The following is an 18,320-nucleotide window of genomic DNA, read 5'->3' on the forward strand; positions in this document are numbered from 1 at the left end:
TATACAGCCGTGATGTACTCCTTTTCCTATTTGGAACCAGTCTGTTGTTCCATGTCCAGTTCTAACTGTTGCTTCATGATTCACAATTTTTAAAAGTTACACTCCATTTATAGTTATTATAAAACACTGGCTATATTCCCTGTGCAGTACAACATGTCCCTGTAGCTTATTTATATTATGCATAGTTAACTGGATACAGTTTTATATTTTCTTGAACAAGTATTTTTGGAATTTTAGAAAAAGTAAGCTTGAGCACATCATCAAGATAATCATAATAAAATAATAATCATTTAGTTTCTATTTCTCAATAACTTTATTTTAATTGAGAAAGGAGAGGCTTCCTATAAACATAGGCTCAAAGTAAGCCTTGTGATTAACTCCAAAGTGAAAGATGTGGAGCGAAGCCTGACAGACAGACCTTGCCATAAATTAGATATAGTCCAAGGGATTGCTCTTCTGATTGGCTGAAAGGCTTTCTGAGATAATTATTCTTTTTTTCATTACCCTTAGAAGTCTCACCTCCTCCTGGAAGCCTTGGCCCGGACAGTGGAAGAGAAATGGTGATTCTATTGGCATACTGCTCTTCTCCACTCCATCTTCACTCCCCCACCCCAATGCATTTAATGAGTTCACTTAGTGCATTACTGCATCTTATGTAAACACTCCAGGTACTTGGACTTTGTTTAATCACTGTCCCTTCAGAGTTATCTTGTAAAAATGGACTCGTGATGCATTACATTTTTAGGTGCTTTACAGCTTGCAAATCTTACCTTCATCCATGATGTCAGTGAACTGGTGCCTTGTCACTTCAAAGCCCTATGTACAACAGCTTTTTCAGAGTTAACCAAGCAGAGGCCTAGAAGAGGGGCTGATGAGGAAAACGAGGGCTATCAAAAATTTAATCCCCATTTAAAAACCCCCAGTATTTAAATATTGATTTGTGAACTGTGACCCAACAGAGAGAATATAGAAAAATAGCTCTACTTATTGGGTGAGGTCAAGAGCATCCTGTGTTTCCATGTGCTTTCTTATTTTAATTCTCAAAGCAAATTTAGGGAATAATTTTTTATCTCCCATTATTTCCATAAGGAAGCTGAAGCTCAGGGAGTTTACATGAAGTCCTCATAGTTAATACAAGTGGACAGTGGGCAATGGATTTCTCACCCAGGCCTGTCTGTCTGCAAAGTGAGTTGCTGAGCCTCTCAACAGAGGAATAACAGAGAAAAAAAGTATCACTCAGATACCACCTCCCTAACACACTGTTGGCAATTTAGGTTTATTTCCTTTGTTTATCTACCTAAACAAAACTAAATTAGAAAAACACCAATTTGGTAATCAGAAGTAATCATATCAAATGTTTATATCCTGTTTTCTTTCTTTCACTATCTTCCTTGTCTTTGTGATGTCATTTTAAAATGACTGCATACTTCTTCCAACTCAGTAGTTAAAAAAACCAATAACCTAGGACTTCCCTAGTAGTCCAGAGGTTAAGACTGTTCTTCCACTGCAGGGGGTGAAGGATCATCCTGGGTTGGGGAGCTGAGACCCCACATGCCAAGGGGTGTGGCCTAAAAAAACCCCCCTAATAACCTGATTAAAAGATGGTTTAAGAATTTGAATAGACACTTCTCCAAAGATGGCATAGAAATGGCCCACTGATATGTGAAAAAAATGATCAGCATTACCAGTCATCAGGGAAATGCGAATCAAACCACAGTGAGATATCACTTATTGTCAGGATGCCTATTATTGAAAAACAAAACAACCACTGAGTGCCTCAAAAAAAGTTGAGTGAAAATGATATTGGAAAACATTAAGGCTGTGTTTTTGAGCCATGGGTCTCAGCCACTGCAATCGTTGACACCTGAGTTCTAAGGACAGTAGAAGTGAACCTTCTTTCCTTGTGGCCAATTGCTTCTTAACTCTGGAGCGTTTGTTCTACTGTGTAAAGGAAAGCCATGTACTGATTAGTGCTGTTTGTCAGTTGCTTGCTTCTTCTTAAATGTCAGCGCTACTCTCTGATGAATCATTCAGATTTCCTTGGGAAGAAATAAATAGCTATAAACACTTTAAAACAAAACAAACAGAAGAAAAGTATTGGCGAGGATGTGGAGAAATTGGAACTCTTGGACACTATTGGTGGGAATGCAAGATGGTGCAGCTGCTATGGAGAGAGTAGTATGGAGCAAAAAATTCAAAATAGAACTACCATATGATCCAGTAACCTCACTTGTGGGAATTACTCAAAAGACTTGAAATCAGCATCTTGGAGCCATATCAGTACTCCTATGTTCACATTATTCACAATAGCCAAGATGTGGAACCAAGTTACATGTACATCAATAGATGAATGGATAAACTGTGGTATATGCACAAAATGGAATACTGTTCAGTTTTTAAAAGGAATGAAATTCTGTAATATGTGACAGTATGGGTGAAGCTTGAGGACATAGCTCTAAATGAAATAAGCCAACTGCAGAAAGACAAATACTACATGATTCCCCTTAGCATGAGGTTTCTATAGTAGTCAAATTCATAGAATCAAAGAGTAGAACAGTGGTTGACAGGGGCTGCGGGGAGGAGTAATGGCGGGGGGCGTGGGGGCGGGTGTTACTAATCAGTGGGCATAAAATTTCAGTCAAACATGATGAGTAGGGGCTTCCCTGGTGCCTCAGCAGTGAAGAATCTGCCTGCAATGAAGGAGACCTGGGTTTGATCCCTGGGTTGGGAAGATCCCCTGGAAGAGGGCACGGCATCCCACTCCAGTATTCCTGCCTGGAGAATTCCATGGATAGAGAAGCATGGCAGGCTACAGTCCATAAAGTTGCAGAGTCGACACAACTGCAGCAACAGAGCACACACATGATGAGTAAGCTCTAGAGACCTGCTGTCTGCAGTGAGCTATAATGTACTATATGTTTAAAAATGTAAGAGGGTAGATCTCATTTTGTGTTCTTGCTACAATAAAATTAAACAAACAAACAAAAAACAACTCATTACATACCATTCCAGGACAGTGATGTTCTTTGGAGAGATACCTAGACATGGAATCACTAGGTCTATGAGTATGAATATTTTTTTAATTGTAATTTTAAAATTGTGCTATAATTAACATATAACATGTAATATAAGGTGTACAAAATATCTTTGTGGTTTTGAATACACATTGCTAAATTACTTTTCAAAAGGGCTGTATTAATTTGCACTTTAACAGACAACTTCGAGTATCATTTTCATCACATTTTTTCAGGCATTAGTTATTGTTAAAAAATGAAAAACACACATACTGACTTGTTTGCTTAATATATACCAAACTGTTCACAGTGGTTAGTTTGGAGAGTGGATTGGGGCTGGTAGTGGTGGTGGGAATGGTGAAGGGGTTGTCCCCTTTCCACTTTAGGTAATATGGTGCTATAACAGATATTTTACTGTAGGCATATATTACTTGTATCAGTTCAGTTCAGTTGCTCAGTCGTGTCCGACTCTTTGTTACCCCATGAACCGCAGCATGCCAGGCCTCCCTGTCTATCACCAACTCCTGGAGTTTACCCAAACTCATGTCCATTGAGTCGGTGATGCTATCCAACCATCTCATCTTCTGTCGTCCCCTTCTCCTCCTGCCTTCAATCCTTCCCAACATCAGGGTCTTTTCAAATGAGTCAGTTCTTTGCATCAGGTGGCCAAAATGTTGGAGTTTCAGCTTCAACATCAGTCCTTCCAATGAACACCCAGGACTGATTTCCTTTAGAATGGACTGGTTGGATAATATATATATTGTAAACTCTTGAAGTAACTTGTCTTACAATTGCAAAAATAATACAAAGAATTCCCTTTGTAATATATTTTTTGTATAAAAGATTTATTTATTTATTTTATTTTTTAATCTATTTATGGCTGTCATGGGCCTTCATTTCTGTGCACAGGCCTTCTCCAATTGCGGTGAGCACAGGCTACTCTAATTGCGATGTGTGGGCTTCTCGTTGCAGTGGTTTCTCTTGTTGTGGAGCACAGGCTCCAGGTGTGCGAGCTTCAGTAATTAGCAGCACGTGGGCTCAGTAGCTGCAGCTCACAGGCTCTAGAGCACTGCCTCAGTCTAGAGCACTGCCTCAGTCTAGAGCATTCCCTCAGTCTAGAGCACTGCCTCAGTCTAGAGCACTCCCCTCAGTCTAGAGCACTCCCTCAGTCTAGAGCACTGCCTCAGTCTAGAGCACTGCCTCAGTCTAGAGCATTCCCTCAGTCTAGAGCACTGCCTCAGTCTAGAGCACTCCCCTCAGTCTAGAGCACTGCCTCAGTCTAGAGCACTGCCTCAGTCTAGAGCACTCCCCTCAGTCTAGAGCACTGCCTCAGTCTAGAGCACTGCCTCAGTCTAGAGCATTCCCTCAGTCTAGAGCACTGCCTCAGTCTAGAGCACTCCCCTCAGTCTAGAGCACTCCCTCAGTCTAGAGCACTGCCTCAGTCTAGAGCACTGCCTCAGTCTAGAGCACTCCCCTCAGTCTAGAGCACTCCCTCAGTCTAGAGCACTGCCTCAGTCTAGAGCACTGCCTCAGTCTAGAGCATTCCCTCAGTCTAGAGCACTGCCTCAGTCTAGAGCACTCCCCTCAGTCTAGAGCACTGCCTCAGTCTAGAGCACTGCCTCAGTCTAGAGCACTCCCCTCAGTCTAGAGCACTCCCTCAGTCTAGAGCACTGCCTCAGTCTAGAGCACTGCCTCAGTCTAGAGCATTCCCTCAGTCTAGAGCACTGCCTCAGTCTAGAGCACTCCCCTCAGTCTAGAGCACTCCCTCAGTCTAGAGCATTCCCTCAGTCTAGAGCACTGCCTCAGTCTAGAGCACTCCCTCAGTCTAGAGCACTGCCTCAGTCTAGAGCACTCCCTCAGTCTAGAGCACTGCCTCAGTAGTTGTGGTGCGTGGCTTAGTTGCTGTGAGGCATGTGGGATCTTACCACTCCAGGGACTGAACCCGTGTCTCCTATATTGGCAGATGGATTCTTTATCACTGAGGCACCAGGAAAAGGCTGTAATATGTTTTTAGAAAGACAACATAATTGAAAGAAATGTTACCCAAATGTCAGATGTTAGACCTTACACCAAGGTTCTGTTAGCCAGAGTTTCTTATTAGGTAGACTAGAACCTAACATAATAACAACTTGGGGAAATTCTCATTAAAATGCAGACTTGTAGGCCTGAGCAGGATCAATGAAATCTGAATGTTTGGGGACAAGCTTGAAAATCTGTATTTTAAACACCCACCATCTTCTGTAATTCTGGGGCCCTTCTAGGGCTGAGAACTACTGTAGAAAAGGTTCCTCCTCTTGATATTATTTCCTCCAGCAATATTGTGGCTTCCTCACTTGGAAAGCCCTCCAAAGTGCAGGGATTGAGAAAAGTGAGTGAAATCTGAGCAATTGTTGCAACTTTTCACACTTTGTGCTGCTACTGCTTAGCTGCAGCCAAGCTGTCTGTAATTTGTTTCCTCAAAAACTTGCTGTCTCCCTCCAACTAGAGAAGGCCGTTCCCGGGGAGGTCTGGTCCAGAAAGCCATGTGGTGTGGATGCTGGTGCTCCTCCTTCCCCCCAGTCCTCTCATCCTGAATGTTCCAGGGCATGGACACTGGAGGCCTGCCCTCTCCTGGCTCCCTTGCAGATGCAGCCAGGAGGCCCTGAAATGGGGAGGGAGACCATATTCCAACTCCAGGTCCTTTTGCTGTTTCTTTTGTCTAATGCTGATGCTTTTCTGTGCATACTTTTTTTCCTTTGGCCGCTGTGGGCATGGCCTTTCCATGTGTGTGTTATGTGTGTGTTAGATGGCCAGGTCGTCTTCACAAGTGCCACCTCTACCCAGTCCCTCACCTGCCCCCACCTTCTGCACCACCTGCCTCCACTGTCCACCTTCCTCACCTCCCCCAGAGCTGTTCTTTCTAGCTCGTGGATCAGACCATGTCACCAAATAACTTAGCTTGGGGACTGAATGACTGTGAAAAGGAATAGTTAGAAATGTGGCCAGAACGATAGCAGAAAGCCAAATTGTGGCAAATTTAAGATGAAAGAATTGATATTGTCTTTTATGTTATTTCAGTTCAGTTCAGTTGCTCAGTCGTGTCCTACTCTTTGCGACCCCATGGATTGCAGCACGCCAGGCCTCCCTGTCCATCACCAACTCCCAGACTTAACTCAAACTCACGTCCATCAAGTCGGTGATGCCATCCAGCCATCTCATTCTCTGTTGTCCCCTTTTCCTTCTGCCCCCAATCCCTCCCAGCATCAGAGTCTTTTCCAGTGAGTCAGCTCTTCTCATGAGGTGGCCAAAATACTGGAGTTTCATCTTTAGCATCATTCCTTCCAAAGAACACCCAGGACTCATCTCCTTTAGAATGGACTGGTTGGATCTCCTTGCAGTGCAAGGGACTCTCAAGAGTCTTCTCAAATACCACAGTTCAAAAGCATCAATTCTTTGGCGCTCAGCTTTCTTAACAGTCCAACTCTCACATCCATACATGACTACTGGAAAAACCATAGCCTTGACTAGATGGACCTTTGTTGGCAAAGTAATGTCTTTGCTTTTGAATATACTATCTAGGTTGGTCATAACTTTGCTTCCAAGAAGTAAGCGTCTTTTAATTTCATGGCTGCAATCACCATCTGCAGTGATTTTGGCTGCTGCTGCTGCTGCTGCTAAGTCGCTTCAGTCATGTCCGACTCTGTGTGACCCCATAGACGGCAGCCCACTAGGCTCCCCCGTCCCTGGGATTCTCCAGGCAAGAACACTGGAGTGGGTTGCCATTGCCTTCTCCAATGCATGAATGTGAAAAGTGAAAGTGAGGGTGCTCAGTCGTGTCTGACTCTTAGCGACCCCATGGACTGCAGCCTACCAGGCTCCTCCGCCCATGGGATTTTCCAGGCAAGAGTACTGGAGTGGGGTGCCATTGCCTTCTCTGAGTGATTTTTGGAGCCCCAAAAAATAAAGTCTGACACTGTTTCCACTGTTTGCCCATCTATTTCCCATGAAGTGATGGGACCAGATGCCATGATCTAAGTTTTCTGAATGTTGAGCTTTAAGCCAACTTTTTCACTCTCCTCTTTCACTTTCATCAAGAGGCTTTTGAGTTCCTCTTCACTTTCTGCCATGAGGGTGGTGTCATCTGCATATCTGAGATTATTGATATTTCTCCCGGCAATCTTGATTCCAGCTTGTGCTTCTTCCAGCCCAGCGTTTCTCATGATGTACTCTGCATATAAGTTAAATAAGCAGGGTGACAATATACAGCCTTGACGTACTCCTTTCCCTATTTGGAACCAGTCTGTTGTTCCATGTCCAGTTCTAACTGTTGCTTCCTGACCTGCATACAGATTTCTCAAGAGGCAGGTCAGGTGGTCTGGTATTCCCATCTCTTTGAGAATTTTCCACAGTTTATTGTGATCCACACAGTCAAAGGCTTTGGCATAGTCAATAAAACAGAAAAATAGATGTTTTTCTGGAGCTCTCTTGCTTTTTCGATGATCCAGTAGATGTTGGCAATTTGATCTCTGGTTCCACTGCCTCTTCTAAAACCAGCTTGAACATCTGGAAGTTCACGGTTCACATATTGCTGAAGCCTGGCTGGGAGAATTGTGGGCATTACTTTACTAGCATGTGAGATGAGTGCAATTGTGCAGTAGTTTGAGCATTCTTTGGCATTGCCTTTCTTTGGGATTGGAATGAAAACTGACCTTTTCCAGTCCTGTGGCTACTGCTAAGTTTTCCAAATTTGCTGGCATATTGAGTGCAGCACTTTCATGAACAGCATCATCTTTCAGGATTTGAAATATCTCTACTGGAATTCCATCACCTCCACCAGCTTTCTTCGTAGTGATATTTTCTAAGGCCCACTTGACTTCATATTCCAGGATGTCTGGCTCTAGGTGAGTAATCACACCATCGTGATTATCTGGGTCATGAAGATCTTTTTTGTACAGTTCTTCTGTGTATTCTTGCCACCTCTTCTTAATATCTTCTGCTTCTGTTAGGTCCATACCATTTCTGTCCTTTATCGAGCCCATCTTTGCATGAAATGTTCCCTTGGTATCTCTTAATTTTCTTGAAGAGATCTCTCGACTTTCCCATTCTGTTGTTTTCCTCTGTTTCTTTGCATTGGTCGCTGAGGAAGGCTTTCTTATCTCCTTCCTATTCTTTGGAACTCTGCATTCAGATGCTTATATCTTTCCTTTTCTCCTTTGCTTTTCACTTCTCTTCTTTTTACAGCTATTTGTAAGGCCTCCCCAGACAGCCATTTTGCTTTTTTGCATTTCTTTTCCATGGGGATGGTCTTGATCCCTGTCTCCTGTACAGTGTCACGAACCTCATTCCATAGTTCATCAGGCGCTCTGTCTATCAGATCTAGGCCCTTAAATCTATTTCTCACTTCCACTGTATAATCATAAGGGATTTGATTTAGGTCATACCTGAATGGTCTAGTGGTTTTCCCTACTTTCTTCAATTTAAGTCTGAATTTGGCAATAAGGAGTTCATGATCTGAGCCACAGTCAGCTCCTGGTCTTGTTTTTGTTGACTGTATAGAGCTTCTCCATCTTTGGCTGCAAAGAATATAATCAATCTGATTTCGGCATTGACCATCTGGTGATGTCCATGTGTAGAGTCTTCTCTTGTGTTGTTGGAAGATGGTGTTCGCTATGACCGGTGCGTTCTCTTGGCAAAACTCTATTAGCCTTTGCCCCGCTTCATTCCATATTCCAAGGCCAAATTTGCCTGTTATTCCAGGTGTTTCTTGACATCCTACTTTTGCATTCCAGTCCCCTATAATGAAAAGAACATCTTTTTTGGGTGCTAGTTCTAAAAGGTCTTGTAGGTCTTCATAGAACCATCCAACTTCAGCTTCTTCAGCGTTACTGGTTGGGGCATAGGCTTGGATCACCGTGATACTGAATGCTTTGCCTTGGAAATGAACAGAGATCATTCTGTCATTTTTGAGACTGCATCCAAGTACTGCATTTTGTACTCTTTTGTTGACCATGATGGCTACTCCATTTCTTCTAAGGGATTCCTGCCCACAGTAGTAGAAATAATGGTCATCTGAGTTAAATTCACCCATCCCAGTCCATTTGAGTTTGCTGATTCCTAGAATGTCAACGTTTACTCTTGCCATCTCTTGTTTGACCACTTCCAATTTGCCTTGATTCATGGGCCTGACATTCCAGGTTCCTATGCAATATTGCTCTTTACATCATCGGACCTTGCTTCTGTCACCAGTCACATCCACAACTGGGTATTGTTTTTGCTTTGGCTCCATCCCTTCATTCTTTCTGGAGTTATTTTCCACTGATCTCCAGTAGCATATTGGGCACCTACCGACCTGGGGAGTTCCTCTTTCAGTATCCTATCATTTTGCCTTTTCATACTGTTCATGGGGTTCTCAAGGCAAGAATACTGAAGTGGTTTGCCACTCCCTTCTCCAGTGGACCACATTCTGTCAGACCTCTCCACCATGACCCACCCATCTTGGGTGGCCCCACATGGCATGGTTTAGTTTCATTGATTTAGACAAGGCTGTGGTCTGTGTGATTATATTGACTAGTTTTCTGTGATTATGGTTTCAGTGTGTTTACCCTCTGATGCCCTCTCACAACACCTACCATCTTACTTGGGTTTCTCTTACCTTGGATGTGGGGTATCTCTTCACGGCTGCTCCAGCAAAGTGCAGCCACTGCTCCTTACATTGGACAAAGGGTATCTCCTCACCACCGCCCCTCCTGACCTTGAACGTGGAGTAGCTCCTCTTGGCCCTCCTGTGCCCGCGCAGCCACTGCTCCTTGGACGTGGGGTTGCTCTGCTCGGCCACCGCCCTTTAGTTTAAGTTTATTGTTTTCCACGTTAAAAAAGCAGTACTACCCATCAGATGTTATATGCCTCTATGATCTTCGAAATGGAAAGAAAAAGTGAAGCAAAAATGTACTAATAGTTGATACAATTTGGAAAATAAAGTAGAAAGTAAAGGGACAGTAAGTTGCTAGCTGTTTCTCTAGCCAGGTCAAGCTACTGTCTGCTTCTGGGTGTGGTATAGCATGCAGTGTAAGGGCATGAATTGGGCACATCTTGTTCAAATCCCTTCTCCCCCCAACCCTGCTGTTAACAGTTGGCATCCATTGGGCAGCTTCATTATCCCTTGTAGCCCTGGTTTTCTTCTTGGTTGCTGCTGCTGCTGCTAAGTTGCTTCTGTCATGTCTGACTCTGTGCAACCCCATAGACGGCAGCCCACCAGGCTCCCCCATCCCTGGGATTCTCTTCTTGGTTAGGTGAGGGTAAAAATAGTTCCTAACTGGTAGGCTTGCCGTGAAGGTTAAATGAGACAAGAAGGTAAAGCAGTTAGAGTGCTTGGTAAGTGTTAGTTCTTTTTCATCTTATTCATTTCCTTTCAGTCCTTTCTCTGTAAGTATAGTGTTTTTGTTTTCAGATAGTTGTGATCACACTGTTTATATATTTAATTTTATTTTCTGTGTGTTTTGCTTAACATGGTAGCCCAAGCATTTTCTAAGCTATAGTCAGCTTTTCAGAAACATACATTTTAGTGGTTGCATAACAGCCAGTTGAATGGATGGATCAGATACATCATAGCTTAGTTAACTATTTCTTTATTGTTAGCCATGGGCATTATTCCAGGTTCATTGTTTGAGATAACTCTATGTATGAACACTTTTATGTGTAAAATGTCACCCTCCTACTCCCAGTCATTGCCAGTTACAACCATTTCCTTAGGGAAAATTCTTAGAAGGGAAATTATAAAGTCAGAGGACATGAACATTTATTAAGATTTGTGACCTATCCTGCCAAATTGGTTCCTGTAAAGTTGGCCTGTACTTTTATCTTCAAGGCAGTGGATGACAGTCAGGCTGAGGGACCTGGATTTTGTTATCAAGGGCAGCTATTGAGAGTGTCAGTCAGTTTTGGAGAAACACAATCAGATGGAGTCTTAATGGATGCATCTGGCAGTCACTGGGCGTGTGGATAGGGGTGTGGCCAATGTTAGTGATGTGGTGAGACTCTGCAGCAGGGCAGCAGTGTCCTGACTGACGTGAACCTGGCCCTTACCTCACAGCACCTGTTAGTCTCATCTACAGGAGAATCTGTGGTCACAGTCTCACAATCCCACTTGCTTTTTCATAGGTTCCACACAATTTTTTAAATTTAGTTTTTCTCTTAAAAAATGAAGTATAGTGATGTATAATATTAAATAAGTTAAAGGTGTACAATATAGTGATTCACAATTTTTAAAAGATATACTCCATTTATAGTTATTGTAAAATACTGGCTCTATTTTCATCTTGTACAATATATCCTTATAGCTGATTTTATATATAATCGTTTGTACCTCTTAGCCCCCTACCTATATATTGGCCCTCCCCGTTTTCCTCTTACCATGGCAACCACTAGTTTATTCTCTGTATCTGTGAGTCTGCCTCTTTTCTATTATATTCAATAGTTTGTTGTACATTTTGGATTCCATATATAAGTGATAATATACAATATTTATCTTACTCTCTCTGACTTACTTCACTTAGCATAATACCCTCTGAGTCCATCTCCTCTGAGCTGCCAACTCCTTTGAGTTGCCACAAATGGCAAAATTCCATTCCTTTTTGTGGCTGAGTAATATTCCATTGAGTTAGACAAGGCTGTGGTCCATGTGATCAGATTGGCTAGTTTTCTGTGATTATGGTTTCAGTGTGTCTGCCCTCTGATGCCCTCTCGCAACACCTACCATCTCACTTGGGTTTTTCTTACCATGGATGTGGGGTATCTCTTCACAGCTGCTCCAGCAAAGTGCAGCTGCTGCTCCTTACCTTGGATGAAGTCGCCCCTCCTGACCTTGAATGTGGAGTAGTTCCTCTCGGCCCTCCTGCACCCGTGCAGCTGCCGCTCCTTGGACGTGGGGTTGCTCCACTCAAACTAAGCAGTGCCCTGTGGGGCCAACCAAGACGGAGGGGTCATGGTAGAGAGGTCTGACAGAATGTGGTCCACTGGAGAAGGGAATGGCAAACCACTTCAGTATTCTTGCCTTGAGAACCCCGTGAACAGTATAAAAAGGCAAAATGATAGGATACTGAAGAGGTGGCAAGAATACACCAAAGAACTCTACAAAAAAGATCTTCAGGACCCAGATAATCACGATGGTGTGATCACTCACCTAGAGCAAGACATCCTGGAATGTGAAATCAAGTGGGCCTTAGAAAGCATCACTAGGAACAAAGCAAAGTGATAGGATACTGAAAGAGGAACTCCCAGGTCGGTAGGTGCCCAATATGCTACTGGAGATCAGTGGAAAATAACTCCAGAAGGAGTGAAAGGATGGAGCCAAAGCAAAAACAATACCCAGTTGTGGATGTGACTGGTGACAGAAGCAAGGTCCGATGATGTAAAGAGCAATATTGCATAGGAACCTGGAATGTCAGGTCCATGAATCAAGGCAAATTGGAAGTGGTCAAACAAGAGATGGCAAGAGTAAACGTTGACATTCTAGGAATCAGCAAACTCAAATGGACTGGGATGGGTGAATTTAACTCAGATGACCATTATTTCTACTATTGTGGGCAGGAATCCCTTAGAAGAAATGGAGTAGCCATCATGGTCAACAAAAGAATCCAAAATGCAGTACTTGGATGCAGTCTCAAAAATGACAGAATGATCTCTGTTCATTTCCAAGGCAAAGCATTCAATATCACGGTGATCCAAGCCTATGCCCCAACCAGTAACGCTGAAGAAGCTGATGTTGAACGGTTCTATGAAGACCTACAAGACCTTTTAGAACTAGCACCCAAAAAAGATGTTCTTTTCATTATAGGGGACTGGAATGCAAAAGTAGGATGTCAAGAAACATCTGGAATAACAGGCAAATTTGGCCTTGGAATATGGAATGAAGCGGGGCAAAGGCTAATAGAGTTTTGCCAAGAGAACGCACCGGTCATAGCGAACACCATCTTCCAACAACACAAGAGAAGACTCTACACATGGACATCACCAGATGGTCAATGCCGAAATCAGATTGATTATATTCTTTGCAGCCAAAGATGGAGAAGCTCTATACAGTCAACAAAAACAAGACCAGGAGCTGACTGTGGCTCAGATCATGAACTCCTTATTGCCAAATTCAGACTTAAATTGAAGAAAGTAGGGAAAACCACTAGACCATTCAGGTATGACATAAATCCCTTATGATTATACTGTAGAAGTGAGAAATATATTTAAGGAGCTAGATCTGATAGAGCACCTGATGAACTATGGACTGAGGTTCATGACATTGTACAGGAGACAGGGATCAAGACCATCCCCATGGAAAAGAAATGCAAAAAAGCAAAATGGCTGTCTGGGGAGGCCTTACAAATAGCTGTAAAAAGAAGAGAAGCGAAAAGCAAAGGAGAAAAGGAAAGACATAAGCTTCTGAATGCAGAGTTCCAAAGAATAGCAAGGAGATAAGAAAGCCTTCCTCAGCAATCAATGCAAAGAAACAAAGGAAAACAACAGAATGGGAAAGACGAGAGATCTCTTCAAGAAAATTAGAGATACCAAGGGAATATTTCATGCAAAGATGGGCTCGATAAAGGACAGAAATGGCATGGACCTAACAGAAGCAGAAGATATTAAGAAGAGGTGGCAAGAATACACAGAAGAACTGTGCAAAAAAGATCTTCATGACCCAGATAATCACGATGGTGTGATCACTCACCTAGAGCCAGACATCCTGGAATATGAAGTCAAGTGGGCCTTAGAAAGTATCACTATGAACAAAGCTAGTGGACGTGATGGAATTCCAGTTGAGCTATTTCAAATCCTGAAAGATGATGCTGTTCATGAAAGTGCTGTACTCAATATGCCAGCAAATTTGGAAAACTTAGCAGTGGCCACAGGACTGGAAAAGGTCAGTTTTCATTCCAATCCCAAAGAAAGGCAATGCCAAAGAATGCTCAAACTACCGCACAATTGCACTCATCTCACACGCTAGTAAAGTAAAGCTCAAAATTCTCCCAGCCAGGCTTCAGCAATATGTGAACCGTGAACTTCCAGATGTTCAAGCTGGTTTTAGAAGAGGCAGAGGAACCAGAGATCAAATTGCCAACATCTGCTGGATCATGGAAAAAGCAAGAGAGCTCCAGAAAAACATCTATTTTTCTGTTTTATTGACTATGCCAAAGCCTTTGACTGTGTGGATCACAATAAACTGTGGAAAATTCTCAAAGAGATGGGAATACCAGACCACCTGACCTGCCTCTTGAGAAATCTGTATGCAGGTCAGGAAGCAACAGTTAGAACTGGACATGGAACAACAGACTGGTTCCAAATAGGGAAAGGAGTACGTCAAGGCTGTATATTGTCACCCTGCTTATTTAACTTATATGCAGAGTACATCATGAGAAACGCTGGGCTGGAAGAAGCACAAGCTGGAATCAAGATTGCCGGGAGAAATATCAATAATCTCAGATATGCAGATGACACCACCCTCATGGCAGAAAGTGAAGAGGAACTCAAAAGCCTCTTGATGAAAGTGAAAGAGGAGAGTGAAAAAGTTGGCTTAAAGCTCAACATTCAGAAAACTTAGATCATGGCATCTGGTCCCATCACTTCATGGGAAATAGATGGGCAAACAGTGGAAACAGTGTCAGACTTTATTTTGGGGGGCTTCAAAGTCACTTCAGACGGTGATTGCATCCATGAAATTTAAGACGCTTACTCCTTGGAAGGAAAGTTATGAGCAACCTAGATAGTGTATTAAAAAGCGAGAAATTACTTTGCCAACAAAGGTCCGTTTAGTCAAGGCTGTGGTTTTTCCATTGGACATGTATGGATGTGAGAGTTAGACTGTGAAGAAAGCTGAGCACTGAAGAATTGATGCTTTTGAACTGTGGTTTTGGAGAAGACTCTTGAGAGTCCCTTGGACTGCAAGGAGATGCAACCAGTCCATCCTAAAGGAGACCAGTCCTGGGTGTTCATTGGAAGGACTGATGCTGAGGCTGAAACTCCAGTACTTTGGCCACCTCATGAGATTTGAGTCATTGGAAAAGACCCTGATGCTGGGAGAGATAGGGGGCAGGAGGAGAAGGCGACGACAGAGGATAAAATTGCTGGATGGCAGCACTGACTCGATACACATGAGTTTGGGTGAACTCCAGGAGTTGGTGATGGATAGGGAGGCCGGGCATGCTGCGATTCATGGGATCACAAAGAGTCGGACACGACCAAGCGACTGAACTGAACTGATATATATATATCTCTCTCTCGTATCTAACTTATCTGTTGATGAACACAAGTTGTTTCCATATCTTGGCAGTAATAAATAATGCTGCTATTGGAGTGCATGTATATTTTCTAACTTGTGATTTTGTATTTTTCAGATCTGTACCCAGGAGTGAAATTCCTAGGTCATATGTTAGATAGTTCTAGGGTTTCCCAGGTGGTGCTAGTGGTAAAGAATCTGCCTCCCAAAGCAGGAGACATAAGAGACTGTGAGTTTGATCCCTGGGTTGGGCAGATCCCTGGAGCAGGGCATGGCAACTGACTTAGGTATTCTTGCCTGGAGAATCCCATGGAAGAGGAACCTGGGGGGCTATAGTCCACGGGGTTGCAGAGTCAGACATGACCGAAGTGACTTAAGACACACATGCACACGCATGGTAATTCTATTTTTTGTTTTTTGAGAAACTGTGTTCCACAGTGGCTGCACCAATTTGCATTCACACCAACAGTGTATGAAGGTTCCCTTTTCTCTCAGAATTGTGCTTTCTTAGTGTTTTGCTCCACCTGTGTGAATTTATGCCTTTTCGGTCTCACATAAGTAGCTTGATGTTGTTTCCTTCCCCTGTGATCAAAATGACAAGGCCTCTTTATATCTTTACAGATCACAAATCAATATAGTGAATTAGTCTATGAGCCCTGGTGTCAATTGTCTGCGCTGGGCTACCAGCCCTACCACTTATTATGTGTGACTCTGGGCCTCAGTTTTCCAGTCTGGAAATGGTACCAACCTCATAGATTAATCAAAACAAAGTATATACAGCAAAGTGCTGCAGGTTTGATATTATTCTTATCTGTTTTCCTCTTTTTAAGTTAAAGGCTCTGGTAGAAGGAGACTTGCCTCTGGATTCATCACTTTTCTTCCCTCTAACACACAGCAAGGGCATAAGGATTAGGGAGCAATACCAGGAAGTCCGCTTTGCCAAAATATGTGCCCACATGAAACTGTGGGAAAGGGAGGGGAGGAGGTTGGGGAGTGATCATTAACCGACCATCCTGGGATGCAGAAGTTTCAGTGCTAAGACCTGGACAAGTCCCCAGCAACCTGGGTGGTTGGTCACCGTAAGTAGCATGATGGTACTAGGTGACAGCATCTGGTAAAATTTCCGAAGCAAGACAGAACCAGAATCTGGAATATTTGAGAAGGGTTTCTATTTCTTTAATTGTTGCCTGTGTGCTAAGTGGCTTCAGTTGTGTTCGACTCTTTGTGACCCTGTGGACTGTAGCCTGCCAAGCTCCTCTGTCCATGGGGTTCTCCAGGCAGGAATACTGAAGTGGGTTGCCACGTCCTCTGCCAGGGAATCTTCCTGATCTAGGGATTGAACCCATGTCTCCTGTGGCTCCTGCACTGCAGCCAGATTCTTTACCACTGAGCCACTGGGGAGGCTTCATTCCTTTAATTGCTGGGCAAAACCATTTGGAAGTTCCTTCCACCTGAACTTAAAACGTGCTGCCACTAACGAGGCCCACCTGTGCTGGGGGGTTGGGGTGGGAGAGAGAACTGCTTCCGGGAAACAGGGACAGACCCATTCAGTAGCTCCCAGATTCCATGCGCGAGAGGGGGATGAGTGTCTTGGAGTGATGGCTGTGTGGAATCCGCGTTTTCCAGTCCTGGCCGGTTTTCTGCTCTCGTGAAGCCTTCTTTCTTGGCGGGAAAAGGGGTCCGCAGACCGTAGTGGACGACTGAGGGGATGAGGGTTGGTTCCCTCTTCCACCCAGGTACCTTCCGATTTTCTGGGTCTCTGTGTGAACAGTACCCGCAAGACAGAGCGAGCCAAGCGAGGGGAAAGTGGGCGCGCCTAGGCTGCAGGCCAGTGCACGGGGTGGTCAGTAGTTGCTGTTTCCTCTTTCAGCCCTTTCAAAGCATTTTTAAATCGGATTAGCTTTTTGACAAACACTTGAAGGTTTGCTCTCCTCTGAGAGGCTGAAAGGGCTGAGGAAGAGCCTTCATCTGTTTACTTTTTTCCTTTATGTGGAAACTTACTTGGGCTTGTTCTACAACCAGCTCCCCTCCCCGCCCTCCAAGCTAGCCGCTGGAACTCACCAGCCACTAGGGCGTGGGCCTCCCTGCGTGGCTTTCTGGCCTAATGAACTCTCCTTCCTCCCAGGCTCTCTGCTTTGAGCAGTAGAGCGCAAAAGGGCTCGGGCAGCTCACTCTGCTCCTCGCTGGCCTTCTAATTTTGTGGGGAGCAGAGAAGTGAGCTGAGAGGGGTTGGCCTGTGGAATCCATCACCCTCTTGCAGGGCAGCCAACAGAAATGGCGTCTTTGGTGGGGGCTGGGCATAGAGGGGCAGAGAAAGTCAGGAAGATGGGGACAAAGCCGGGCTTGGTTTTATTTTTTTAATTTGTTTGATTTTTATTTTATTATTGGAGTAATTGCCCTGGCTCAAAAAGATCCCCTGGAGGAGGGCATGGCAACCCACACCAGTATTCTTGCATGGAAAATCCCATGGACAGAGGAGCCTGGCAGCTACAGTCCATAGTGTCTCAAAGAGTCAGACAAGACTGAAGCAGCTTAGCAGGCGCACATGATTGCTTTTACAATGTTGTGTTAGTTTCTGCTGTACAGTGAAGTGAATCAGCTATAAGTACACTAGATGGATTCCCTCTTGAGCCTCCCTCCCGCATCCCCCCATCCCGCTGCTCTAGGTCATCACATAGCACTGAGCTGAGCTCCCTGTACTACACGGCAGCTTCCTAGGAGCTAGCCATTTTATACACGGTAGTATATATATGTCAATCCAACTCTCCCAATTTGTTCCACCCTCCCCTTCCACTCCTGTGTCTGCACGTTCATTCTTTGGGCTTGGTTTTAGAGAGCAGAGAGCTGATCCCAAGAGGGCTCCTCTTCCTCTTCCCCTTAAAAAAATTTTTTTTTGACTGTTTTGTGTGGCATGTGGGGTAGAGCAAGGAGAGAATAATGGAGATGGTTTCTATGAGCAAGGCCCATCTAGGGGGGTGATTTTAAGGCAGAAATTTATATCATGTGAAGGAGCCAGAATTTCAAACACCCAGAAGAACGTGGTCTGGGTAGGGGCAACAGCAAGTGCA

At 43.9% G+C, this 18,320-nt stretch overlaps 1 protein-coding gene across 37 annotated transcripts in view; it reads left to right on the plus strand.

Moving 5' to 3' along the window:
- The window catches only part of LOC129634267 (uncharacterized), a 296,914-nt gene that overhangs the window by 50,694 nt on the left and 227,900 nt on the right, over positions 1 to 18,320 (plus strand). For 8 of the 37 annotated variants that reach the window (XR_008705564.1, XR_008705582.1, XR_008705563.1 and 5 more), the window contains exon 1: positions 16,738 to 16,988. The exons of 19 other annotated variants lie outside the window; for them this stretch is intronic. The gene's annotated coding sequence lies outside the window, so the exon portion shown is untranslated. Of the gene's footprint in view, positions 1 to 16,337; positions 16,989 to 18,320 lie in introns of those variants that run through there. 10 more of the 37 variants (XR_008705598.1, XR_008705588.1, XR_008705589.1 and 7 more) reach the window with 4 other exon arrangements.

Source organism: Bubalus kerabau, chromosome 1 (assembly GCF_029407905.1).
Source record: "Bubalus kerabau isolate K-KA32 ecotype Philippines breed swamp buffalo chromosome 1, PCC_UOA_SB_1v2, whole genome shotgun sequence".
Lineage (NCBI taxonomy): Eukaryota > Metazoa > Chordata > Mammalia > Artiodactyla > Bovidae > Bubalus > Bubalus kerabau.